At 44.5% G+C, this 10,594-nt stretch overlaps 1 pseudogene; it reads right to left on the reverse strand.

The window, feature by feature from the left end:
• Nucleotides 1–8,640: 8,640 nt before the first annotated feature.
• Nucleotides 8,641–8,758, reverse strand: LOC126485504 (5S ribosomal RNA; annotated as a pseudogene).
• Nucleotides 8,759–10,594: the final 1,836 nt, after the last annotated feature.

The following is a 10,594-nucleotide window of genomic DNA, read 5'->3' on the forward strand; positions in this document are numbered from 1 at the left end:
CAGCTCCGGCTATACAATGCCCCCTTATACCTTTGTATGGAATATTACCGCCATATGTACATGTGCATATCACTATCCCATGACTTCTGTCACTTCAGTGTATGCTGTTCAATTTGTTACTGATCCCTGTCATGTTAATATCATACGTGGAGCATTGCACAACTACACATTCCGGGTTGTCCTGTACACATCTGTTGCGTCTCTTAATCCTATGCAAGTATATTAGGTATGGGCCACATCACGTAAGCAAATGAATGACTCTCCGATGGGAGCTGATCCAATATTTTCATTCTTTCCCTTATGACTGGGAAACTTTCATGCTAACTAAGACCGGTATCTGATGAGTCCCAGGCAGATTGTTGCCATTCGCCTAATCTCCAGTTCTTCATTCTATCTTAGTGTCAACATTAGACCCCATTAAGTCCCTATTATTTACTTAATCTTAGCTTGCTTTTCAACCCATAGCTAGTACCGTGCTGCCTCCTATCTCGTCGTCATATTCGGGGGAAAGATGCCTAGTATGAAAAACAGTGTCGCGGTGGGAGGAAATGGCATTGTGACGGACTCTCATGACATGTAGCGGAAGATTATACAAAAAAAAAAGAAGGAATTGTACTCATGGGGCAGAAATAGATAGAGGTGATGCACACGTGCAGACAAATAAATGCTTACATTTCCAGAAAAATTTAATCATTTTTTTCAAAAGACAGAGCTTCAGAAACTGACCAAGTCAATAACGCTTTGGTCCACCTCTGGTCCTTATGAACTTATATGGTTTGGCGTTGATTACTAAGAGTTGCTGGATGTCCTCCGAGGTATGCCGTGACAAATTCTGCCCAATTGTCGTGTTAGAAACCATCAAAATCCCGAGCTGGTCGGAGAGCCCTGACCATAATACTTCAAACGTTCTCTTTTGGGAGAGATCTGTCGGCCGTGCTGGCCAAGGTAGTGTTTGGAGCCTTATGGGCAGAGCCCCGCAGCCATCTCGGGACTTTGACGCTCTGACGAGCCAACTGCACAGAATTTGTAGTACACCCAACAGCTCTGTCAATCAGTGCCAAGCCGAATAACTTCTTGCCTGAGAGCCAGATATAGACAAACCCGTTATTGACTTGTTAAATTTTTGAAGCTTGTGTTCTTGAATAAATCATTTCCTTAGGATTCTTCCAATGATTCTCAGTCTGGCATCTGCTTTACCGACAATTAATTTTATATGGTCATTCCATTTTAAATCACTCCTAATGCGTACTCCCAGATAATTTATGGAATTAACTGCTTCCATTTGCTGAACTGCTATATTGTAGCTAAATGATATGGGATCTTTCTTTCTATGTATTCGCAGCACATTACACTTGTCTACATTGATATTCAATTGCCATTCCCTGCACTATGCGTCAATTCGTTGCAGATCCTCCTGCATTTCAGTTCAATTTTCCATTGTTACAACTTCTCGATATATTACAGCATCATCCGCAAAAAGCCTCAGTGAACTTCCAATGTCATTCACAAGGTCATTTATATATATTGTGAATAGAAACGGTCCTACGACACTTCCCTGCGCCACACCTGAAATCACTCTTTCTTCGGAAGACTTATCTCCGTTGAGAATGACAGGCTGTGTTCTGTTATCTAGGAACTCTTCAATCCAATCACACAACTGGTCTGATAGTCAATATGCTCTTCCTTTGTTCATTAAACGACTGTGGAGAACTGTATCGAACGCCTTGCGGAAGTCAAGAAACACGACATCTACCTGGGAACCCGTGTCTATGGCCCTCTGAGTCTCGTGGACGAATAGCGCGAACTGGGTTTCACACGATCCTCTTTTTCGAAATCCATGCTGATTTCTACAGAGCAGATTTCTAGTCTCCAGAAAAGTCATTATACTCAAACTTAATACGTGTTCCAAAATTCTACAACTGATCGACGTTAGAGATATAGGTCTATAGTTCTGCATTTCTGTTCGACGTCCCTTCTTGAAAACGGGGATGACCTGTGCCCTTTTCCAATCTTTTGGAACGCTACGCTCTTCTAGAGACCTACGACACACCGCTGCAAGAAGGGGGGCAAGTTCCTTCGCGTACTCTGTGTAAAATCGAACTGGTATCCCATCAGGTGCAGCGGCCTTTCGTCTCTTGAGCGATTTTAATTGTTTTTCTATCCCTCTGTCATCTATTTCGATATCTACCATTTTGTCATCTGTGCGACAGTCTAGAGAAGGAACTACAGTGCAGTCTTCCCCTGTGAAACAGTTTTGGAAAAAGACATGTAGTATTTCGGCCCTTAGTCTGTCATCCTCTGTTTCAGTACCATTTTGGTCACAGAGTGTCTGGACATTTTGTTTTGATCCAACTACCGCTTTGACATAAGATCAAAACTTCTTAGGATTTTCTGCCAAGTCAGTACATAGAACTTTAATTTCGAATTCGTTGAACGCCTCTCGCATAGCCCTCCTCACACTACATTTCGCTTCGTGTAATTTTTGTTTGTCTGCAAGGCTTTTGATATGTTTATGTTTGCTGTGAAGTTCCCTTCGCTTCCGTAGCAGTTTTCTAACTCGGTTGTTGCACCACCATGGCTCTCTTCCATCCCTTACGATCTTGCTTGGCACATACTCATCTAATGCATACTGTACGATGGCTTTAAACTTCGTCCACTGATCCTCAACACCATCTGTACTTGAGATACTTCCTTCATCTCCAGAGGTGGTGTGATGCAGTGAACTTTCACAACATTACTCTTTTGTTCTTGTCGACCAAAAGAAGTACAATTGTCAAATTGTCTTTTAGACCAAAATAACAATTATAAAACTTCTCTCGACGTGGAAGCCTTCATTTCCAGTACCTTCCTTTTTCTTTCTTTCTTTTTTTTTTACGGTACCTATTACTGGATCAGATGGAGTTATGATATTACTGTGAACTCACTGGTGGCAGTGATTTATTCTGTTGAGTTACAACATGATTGATAAGGAAATCAGCAATTCTGTACTCAGTGTCATTTAATTCATCAGTTTGCTTCACTTGAGATGCTTCTGCTACAAGGTGTGAGTTCATTATCCAGGAGATCATCAGTATCTCAATCTCTGCTATCTCCTTTATGAAAGACAGCTCCATCTTCAAGCCATTCAGAAACAGTTGATACATATCTCCCCCGAAAGGGGCCTCTCGGCCAACAATGCAATCCGATCATTTCATTTCAGTTGATTTATAATTTAGACCACTTTGCTGACTCCAGATGATACAGGTAGTAAGTATGGTATCCACGTTCTAGGTAAAGAATGAAAGTTACTTACGTATTTATACTGGTTCTCTACGTTCATTTGAAAGTATTTTGGCGTCGGCAGTGAGCAATCTTCAAAAGTTTATTCGGTTGTAACTTATACAATACTTCTGATCTCTCAAGAAAGAGTATGATTCAACCTAGTTGACGGTTCAGCTAAAATATAAATAAACTTTAGTAAAGACAATTTGCTACGTGGTCTAAAGGACCCCTGTCATGCACTAGACGTGTAGGATTACCAAATTCGAGATATAAAATAACTGATTTGAGTTGCAACAAATAATGCTTTTTCTAAAGAAACTCAATTTTATTACCAAGAATTACACAAGCCATCAAATAAAATAAACAAATTTTTATAAAATCTTTTTGTGAAAATGAAACGTTGCCGGATCTAAAAGACTCTTTTTGTGTATCCAAGGGCTAAACTATCCAGTAATTCAACCAGTTTACTGTGCATAGAAGCCTTGCGGTGGAAGGCTGCAGTAGGTGGTGTAACAAAGTCTTTTGAAATTCTGGGCAAACAGGAAATTGTGATCCGTGTTATGTGCTCCTTCGTTAGAAGTAGCTATAAATTCATTCGAGCAGCTGCGAAACTCTCTGTAACCAACGTAACCTGTTTTGTAGATCACTACTAATCTATAGATATCTGCATGTTGTATGTCACGTGGAAGATGCGATACTAAAACTTCTTAAACACAAACGAAACGAAATGTTTCCGTTAATTTTAAAATACATCGCGTACGTCACTCGATCGTCGTTTAATTCCCTATCATCGAGTGCCGTTTTCCAATACTGCAGCACACTGCGGCAGGAGTTAACAAATGTTTTCGCGATGCTCCGTTCCGCAAGAGAACGACGCGCTGCCAGCACGGAGCACCGAATATACCGCCAAGGCAGCGCGCGACTTGCGCTAAAAAGCGACCCTTTGGAAAAGCCAAATCCGGCTGTAGCGCGCTTGTTAATGGACGCGGCCACGACTAAACTGTAACGAGTGGACGCACGGCGCAACAAACCGCAGCCCTTTCTAATTACGAGCCGGCGGGGGGAAAGGGGCCGCCTCTATCCGGCCAAGATTAAAACTGCAGCCCCTAATAGGGCGGTGCGCGCGATAAAACACAAGCGCGCCAGGCTTTTGTCTCCAGCCCGCGCGCCGGTGGCGCCCCTGGCGGCAGATCCCGGCGCCCCGATAAGGCCGGCTGGCTGCGTAACCGTCAGCTGCGTCTCGCTTTCCTCCCGCCTATCGGCAGTTATTCCGGGCCCCCTGCCCGCGTTCTTTTACCGCCGCTGCCAATCCGTGTCTATATACGTTCCAGCTGTTTTATTAAAACCTCTCATCCAACTGGTAGCTCCTCGTCTTGAGCCAGGTTTTCAAAGGTGAATATAATGACATCACTCGGCCTCCACTAGAGTGGCACCACCGAAGTTGTATGTGAAGATACCCAGATTCCATTGCCGTCACTCGACTGACGCCACTTTTAGCCAAACCACTGAAGTTAAACTCGCTTTAACTTTGTGAGTCCACTTTCCTTCCTCCACCAGTGATAAGAGACCATTACTTCCCAACATGGGTTTAATTACCCACTGAGGGGTAAAATGAAATTTTCTAACGGTTAAAAGGGAAAGGATTCAATTGTCTTTCCGTCAGGAAACTAAATTATTTTTACAAGAAGTCAATTCTAATAGGCGCACGGTAATACTTAGTCTATATTTAGACATTTCCGCACGAAATATCTTCAACATTTCGCGACGCTGTCAGCAACTGTCTAAATATTAATTTTAATTTTATTTTTAATAATTAAAAGCCTCAGTTGCACCGTTTAGCTAGAATTTACCTAGGTTTCAGTCGGGATAACCCAACCTTCTTCAGAATAACAGTAACACTGGACAAACGGCAACTGAGGCTGTTAATTATTTAAATTAAAATTAATTTCTGCACGAGCTTGCCTATCTCGGCTTACAATGCCGTTTTCAAGTGCATCTGTGGGTGTTGTGAATAATGAATCTTATTTACATCATACTTACGACCAGGAAAGTATTTTTATACACTACTGGCCATTAAAATTGCTACACCACGAAAATGACGTGCTACAGACGCGAAATTTAACCGACAGGAAAAAGATGCTGTGATATTCAAATGATTAGCTTCTCAGAGCATTCACACAAGGTTGGCGCCGGTGGCGACACCTACAACGGGCTGACACGAGGAAAGTTTCCAACCGATTTCTCATACACAAACAGCAGTTGACCGGCGCTGCCTGGTGAAACGTTGTTGTGATGCCTCGTGTAAGGAGGAGAAATGCGTACCATCACGTTTCCAACTTTGGTAAAGGTCGGGTTGTAGCCTATCGCGATTAGCGTTTATCGTATCGCGACATTGCTGCTTGCGTTGGTCGAGATCCAATGACTGTTAGCAGAAGATGGAATCGGTGGATTCAGGAGGGTAATACGGAACGCGGTGCTGGATCCCAATGTCCTCGTATCGCTACCAGTCGAGATGACAGGCATCTTATCCGCATGGCTGTAACGGATCGTGCAGCCACGTCTCGATTCCTGAGTCAACAGATGGGGACGTCTGCAAGACAACAACCATCTGCACGAACAGTTCGACGACGTTTGCAGCAGCATGGACTATCAGCTCGGAGACCATGGCTGCGGTTACCCTTGACGCTGCATCACAGACAGGAGCCCCTGCGATGATGTACTCAACGACGAACAGGTTCTGTTTACAGCATCATGATGGTCGCATCCGTGTTTGGCGACATCGAGGTAAGCGCGCATTGGAAGCGTGTATTCGTCGTCGCCGTACTGGCATTGCACCCAGCGTGATGGTATGGGCTGCCACTGATTGCACGTCTCGGTCACCTCTTGTTCGCACTGACGGCCCTTTGAACAGTGGACTTTACATCTCAGAAGAGTTACGACTCTTGGTTCTACCCTTCATTCGATCCCTGCGAAACCCTACATTTCAGCAGGATAATGCACGACCACATGTTGCAGGTCCTGTACGGGCCTTTCTGGATACAGAAAATGTTCGACTGCTGCCCTGGCCAGCACATTCTCCAGATCTCTCACCAACTGAAAACGTCTGGTCAATGGTGGCCGAGCAACTGGCTCGTCACAATATGCCAGTCACTACTCTTGATGAACTGTGGTATCGTGTTGAAGCTGCATGGGCAGCTGTACATGTACACGCCATCCAAGCTCTGTTTGACTCAATGCCCAGGCGTATCAAGGCCGTTATTACGTCCAGAGGTGGTTGTTGTGGGTACTGATTTCTCAGGATCTATGCACCCAAATTGCGTGAAAATGTAATCACATGTCAGTTCTAGTATAATATGTTTGTCCAATGAATACCCGTTCACCATCTGCATTTCTTCTTGGTGTAGCAATTTTAATGGCCAGTAGTGTAGATTAAATTTTTATATACATATTGATGGAGTTGACCATCATATGTCATCTAGGAGACAACTGTGGGATTCCTGTGGTGAAATATTATTATTATTATAGTCAAGCAGCTGTTATAATATGAAATTTTTCGTGACAACGATTGCTTGACATCGATTTCACAGTTGGGATTCTTAGATCTGTTTACAGATATTTTATCTTATGGAGTCAATGATCGTATGTTTGTTGCAACAGTGCGCGTTTTTGTTTATTCCTTGAAAGAAAACAGACTTGTTTATTCTTTGTTATACTTGTATTTCTTTGTTTTTTTTTTTAATCTCGCTATTTGTATCGATCTGTTTCGGCCTTTTGCGAGTAAAGTCATAGCTTTCCTGAAACAGTATTTGTCGAAATTAATTACGTGGATACTGACGAGCACTACTATGTACTACCCAGCAAACAAGCGGAAATGCGCACGTGAAAATAGAGAGTCGATCGGGTCTGGGCATACACGACGAGCTACATGAAGCTGCAATCGGCAACTGAAGAGCAAAATAATCCAGCGATGAGTCCGCGGATGCCAATTAGCAACGACGAGCAAGGCGAAATTGAAAGCACAAACGTGGCAGCTCTTGCCGGAAAAACCGTAACTTTGATTCGCGATGCTTGAATTGGTATTCGACCAAAATGACATAACTGATGAACGCACAAGGTTTGCAGTGGCCGTAAACGTTTTCATAAGTGTTCAATATGCACCTCTTGTGACGCACGGCATATGTCAATGAGGTATTCAAATTGTTCCCACACTGCAGCGAGCACATCTTGAGGTATGGCTTCCACAGTTGCTGTTATGCGATGTCTCAGTTGATTCATTGTTGCTGGTAACAGAGGCACGTAAACAGTCTTTTATAAACCCCCACCAGAAATAACCACATGGTCAGGTCCGGTGACCCTGAAGGCCAGTAACGTAAGCCTGGATCATTTTATCCAGTGACCGTTCAGCAATCCTTTGATTTAAAAATTCCTACACTTCCAGATGCCAGTGTGGCGGTGCGCCATCCTGTTGGTAAATGAAGTTATTGGAATCACTCTTCAAATGTGGGAAAAGAAAGTTTTCAGGCATATCGTGATGTGTGCTTCCTGTAACAGTGTTCTAGGCAAAGAAAACTGGACCATACACCTTTTCCCGCGAAACTGCAGAAAACGCATTAAATTTTGGAGAATCATTTTCATGTACAATTTCATGTGGTTGTTACGTACCCTGTATTCTCACATTATGACGGTTCACCTTTCAATTTAAATGGAATGTTGCCTCGTCACTAAACACTAAGCGTGCAAAAAAACTGTCATCCTCCATCTTGCCAAGAACGAAATTACATAACTCCATAAGTTGCTGTTTGTCACCTTCACGAAGAGCTTCAGTAGCTGAACTTCGTTTGGTTTCATCCGTAAACGTCGTCGCAACACACGCCAGATCTCGACAGTAGAAATTTACTCCTCCTAAACATCTTCTAAAAAAATGGTTCAAATGGCTCTGAGCACCGTGGGACTTAACGTCTGAGGTCATCAGTCCCCTAGAACTTATAACTAGTTAAACCTAACTAAACTAAGGACATCACACACATCCATGCCCGAGGCAGGATTCGAACCTGCGACCGTAGCGGTCGCGCGGTTCCAAACTGTAGCGCCTAGAACCGCTCGGCCACCCTGGCTGGTGCCGGAGGTGGGCAAACGTTCACCTAGACATCGTAGGACCGCTGCCGTCCTCAGGAAAAGCACTCCGTCTACATATCACAAGTGGCCCATCGGGACCATACGGCCGCCATGTCATCCTCAGCTGAGGATGCGGATAGGAGGGGTGTGTGATCAGCACACCGCTCTCCCGGTCGTTATGATGGGTTTCTGTGACCGGAGCCGCTACTATTCGGTCGAGTAGCTCCTCAATTGGTATCACGAGGCTGAGTGCACACAGAAAAATGGCAACAGTGCATGGCGGCCCGGATGGTGACCCATCCAAGTACCGGCCACGCCCAACAGCGCTTAACTTCGGTGATCTGACGGGAACCGGTGGATCCACTGCGGCAAGGCCGTTGCGGCCGTCCTCAGAAGGGTACCATTATTTTTCTGCTGTACATCGGTTCGCGCGATGGGCTGAAGCAGTGCCATTGTGTGACATATCTGTGGAGACGAGTATTTTTGGCGACTTGGATTGCTCGTTTCGATTGCTCCCTAGAAGTGTCCATAGAACAGGGCCACCAATTTGGAGCGGCATGATTTTTACAGCTGAAAAAGTTTTGTGGATTCAGGCACCACCACAGGACTGCCTACCACACTGAAAGTAAAGCCATTGTCGAGCGTTGGAACAGGACCTTGATGTAACATGCCGATGGCTGGACTTCGGCCGTACCAGTGGTGTTGTTGGGACTGCGGATTGGCTGCAAACTAGATTTAGGAGCTTCCACAGAGACTTGGTTTATGGAGAAGCCCTACACCTGCCAGCAGAACTTTTTGCTGCACCATCGGAAGCAAAAAAAAAAATGGTTCAAATGGCTCTGAGCACTATGGGACTTAACATCTGTGGTCATCAGTCCCCTAGAACTTAGAACTACTTAAACCCAACTAACCTAAGGACATCACACACATCCATGCCCGAGGCAGGATTCGAACCTGCGACCGTAGCGGTCACGCGGTTCCAGACTGAAGCGCCCAGAACCGCACGGCCACACCGGCCGGCTCGGAAGCAACGGCGAGAGACATTCTCTACGTTCTGCAACAAGTGCGAGAACACATTTACAAACTGCGTCTAGCACCGGTTCTCAGAATGGAGAGGGCACCCAGTTTGTACGCAAAGGCCTGGAGCACTGTTCCCATGTGTGGTTACGGACAGATGCAAGATGACAGCTCCAGCAACCACCTTACTTTGGACCCTACAAGATATCAGCAGGAGACAGCCACACGATAAAGACAGAGTTTCACGGAAAGCAGCAAACAATCTCTGTAGACCGATTCAAACTCGACCACATGCGGGTGCCCGAAGAAGAGGCAGGACAACAACGACAGATAAAGACCGTCGCTGTACCGCTGCAGCGCAGCAAGAAGCGATGAGAGCCCACTACCCTGAACGAATCCGGCAGCATTGGAGGAGGGGGAGGAGCCGTAGATGGTTCTGAGGCGTTCTAAAGCTGGCAGCCGCATAGCATACAGCTATGTCCCCGGAGCTCCGCTCTACCGCGGGGGGACTGTGTGAGAATCGCCGTCGCCAGATTGAGCGCACATTGCAAGTTGTTTATTCCGTGAAAGAAAACAGAGACTGTTGTTTATTCTGTCTTATATTTCTGTTTCTTTGTTTTTAAAAAATCTTCTCACCTTGTGTGGAACTGATTCATCCTCTTGCGAATAAAGTTATAACTTTTCCGAAACACTATTCATCGGAATTAATTTCATGGATACTGAGGACCACTGTAGAGAGATATTACATGCTTAACATTTTTTTATGTGTTATCTGTGATTTCATATGTTCGTCCTTTCTCATGGTCGAAAATTTCAACAAAACTTCTTAAGAAGGGCTTGTGTTTCAGCTCAGTTTGTTCATTGAGTAGGTCGCTCGGGAAATTTTTCTTATGAATTATATCTCCAATTCTTTCAAAATATTCGTAGCACGTCCTTCACATATTGTGTGTAAAATTCGTATTGTGTTCTCAATGTGTTCTGCTTCGTAGTTTACTTTTTAAGATGCAGGAAGGTTGCTTCCCGTTTGTACGAAATTCATTACAGAAGTCAGTTAGTCTCTCTTCACTCTAACTCCTTGTCCCAAGCCCATATTCTCCGGTAACCTTTTCTTCTACTCCTTCCCCTACAACTGCATTCCAGTTCCCCATGACTATCAGATTTTCATCTCCCTTTATGCACTGTATTACCCTTTCAATATTTT

Source organism: Schistocerca serialis, chromosome 6 (assembly GCF_023864345.2).
Source record: "Schistocerca serialis cubense isolate TAMUIC-IGC-003099 chromosome 6, iqSchSeri2.2, whole genome shotgun sequence".
Taxonomy (NCBI): Eukaryota; Metazoa; Arthropoda; class Insecta; order Orthoptera; family Acrididae; genus Schistocerca; species Schistocerca serialis.